A 3,010-nucleotide genomic window follows, 5' to 3' on the forward strand; every position below is an offset into this window, starting at 1 on the left:
ATGGTTAAAAAAAAAAAAAAAAAGCCAAAACTTGGATGATATATTTGTTGACATGAACCAGACAGCACTGTGTAGGATTTAAAATGAGATTGTTGAGCTACACAAATGTAATTGTAAAAGTTATGAGATAGGCTAAAGATAACATCAGGGATAGAGAATAGAGACCTAGAAGGACATATTAAAAGGAAATTAAATTAATTGTTTTTTATTTAAATTAAATAAAAAATTAAATTAATTGCTTTATATTTCCTCCTACTTTGTAGAACATTGAGGCTATCATTTCAATAAACTGCTAATTTTTTTAATGTTTTTGTAATAGAAAAAATAAGGTCATTAAGATTTTAATGATGAAAGAAAATTGTGTTTAGTAGTCATGATTAGTTCACTATTCCTGACTTGGTAACAGCTAAAAGAAAGGGAAAAAAATGTTAAGCTAGCTGAGGACAGTGGTGCATGCCTATAATTCCAGTGGCTCAGGTCTCTGAGGCAAGAGGCTCACGAGTTCAAAGCTAGCTTCAGCAACCCTGGAGGCACTAAGGAACTCAGTGAGACTCAGTCTCTAAAGAAAATACAAAAAGGCACTGGGGATGTGGCTCAGTGGTTGAGTGCCCTTGAGTTCAATCCCCAGTACCGAAAGAAAAAAGAAAACAAAAGTTAAGAAGCTTTCTAATTACACTTCTTTCCTGATTGTGTGGGATCTTTTTGACAAAGTCTAAGCAGCAAGAAGTGACCACTCTCAGATTTGTAAAACATGTTAAATGAGCTCTGCATCATTTTGGCTCTAGTTTAGAACCTCTTAGAAGAGAAGGAGAAAGGAACACTATAAGAAAAATAGAGGCATTATTTGACAATTCTTTTTTTGTTTGTTTGTTTTCTTGGTGATGCTGGGGATTGAACCCAGGGCCTTGTACGTGCGAGGTAAACACTCTACAAACTGAGCTATATCCCCAGACCTTTGACAATTCTTTTTATGAAATGAAGAAAAGCAAAGTCCTTGGTTCATATAAAATTTCGACCTCTTGGATGCAGAAGTAAACAACGTAAAGTAAGCCCAGGATAGGAAGGCACTCCAACTTGGATCTTGCAAAGTTTGTTGATGAGGAGGTGATCACAGGTTTTGATACGTTTCCCAACAGAGGTTATTGCATTGTGACTAGAATTCACACTCCTAAATAGTTAGGACTATGCTTTTGGTCCAGAAGTATCTTCTTTTACCCATGTTAGGAGATGGGAATAGGCCCCTTTTCCTAATCAGTTGGGGTCAGAAATGTGAGTGGCATGAAAGATATACAACCCTGTTGACACATTCAGTATGTAAATGATTATTTATATAAATTGAACATGACTGTTTCGAGGATGTAAAAGCAACTGAGTGGCTCAAACTAACCTTTTAAATAAGAAAATTGACTGGAATAGAGATTATGTCAAATATATTGATGACAAATACAGTTTTAGAAAACTTTGCTTTGTATGCATATAAGTATATGTTGTGTGTGCATACCTAAGTTCCTAGACATGTTCCCTAACCCAAAATTGTTAAAAGAATTCACAACAATGCTTTATTTTTAAGGTTTAATCCCAAGGCAGTGAGAGTGAATGGAAGGATGAGAGGCAATGCAGATTGATAGTTTATACCGCTTGTCACTGCATCAAAATGAGTCACAGAGAGACAAGGCCCAAAACTCAGCAAGTGGACCTTCTCAATCATGTGGTGTATCTCTGCAGAGGTTCGGTGGACAAAGTCTCATGCCTTGCAGATTTCTATTGAGTGAAAAAAGAAAGGGATCACCTACTGTTTGCTATTAAAGTGTTAAAGAGGTATTTAAGCTCTGCTATTATTTTATTTAAGAGTAAATATATTGCAGAAAGAAACAAGTCAATTTTAGAAGAAATCTATCTGCATCTGATAAAAATGTAAGTTTGCAAGTAGCTAATATGCCAACTGTATTTCATGGTGGAAATAGGTATTCACTGTTTGCCCAGTATGAAACCCAACCTGCCATCATGCACCAGGGTAGTGTGGATGATAAAGACAGAATTCCTGACCTATGAGATCACTGTCTAAAGTTGTTGTTCATCTTCAGCTATGAAGAACATTAGCCCATGATTTCTTTTTATTTTTTATGTTTTTAGCAAACAAACTGGTGGAACCCTCTTTATTAGATACAGAGAGCCTGGCCCACACAGGGGACAGATAAGCTTAGTCACTGTGCCCAAGGACAGGGACTTCTAAGGGCAGGAATACTGTCCTGCTGAGACAGGCCTCACCCACTGCAGCCTGGTTATCCCCTATACCACATTTTCATGGGATTGGGGACATGTGAATCCAAATGTTTGTCTGTTTTTCCTTTCCTCGTGTTTCCATTTACTCTATGCTGGTTTCCTTATTTTGTCACTTGAGAAATTAATCAATATAATGATACTACAGACAACTGCTCTATCAAAAGTTTTGCAAAATTCACCTACTGGAGAAAATAGGAAGTGAGAAAAAGCCATCAATACAATGAGATAAAACACCATAGTGGATTTGGAGACACCTTGAGGGGAGACAGCCCCTACTGGTTCCTTTTCCCATGGGAAAGAGGACACCTTCTAGGGTGGCTGGGAAGAGGGTAGGGAAGGTTTGAGGGAGCTCTCAACATCAGAAGGGCAGGAGATAAAGAAATAAAATAAAGGCATAAGCCTGGAAAAAATAGAGACACAGAGGTGACACGAGAGACAGAGTTACAAGGATAAAGGACAGCAAGACCACAAGGTATTACCAGATTTTGTCTCCAAAGGCTGAGTCTTTTTTTTCTTCTTCTCAGAATTGTGGAAACAATAATAAGATGGAGCACTGGTTGAGCAGTAAAAATTTTTATTCTTGGCCAAGAACTAGAAAAGTGGGAGATAAACTTGTAAATCAACTTCCTGCCCCTTGGGCATCAGTAGGGTAAAATTGGGTAAAAGAAAAGAGGGGAAAGAATAGACTAGTAAGGGGGAGAATATTTATATCTTTTCTGGGTATGTG

The sequence above is a fragment of the Marmota flaviventris genome, chromosome 5 (assembly GCF_047511675.1).
Source record: "Marmota flaviventris isolate mMarFla1 chromosome 5, mMarFla1.hap1, whole genome shotgun sequence".
Lineage (NCBI taxonomy): Eukaryota > Metazoa > Chordata > Mammalia > Rodentia > Sciuridae > Marmota > Marmota flaviventris.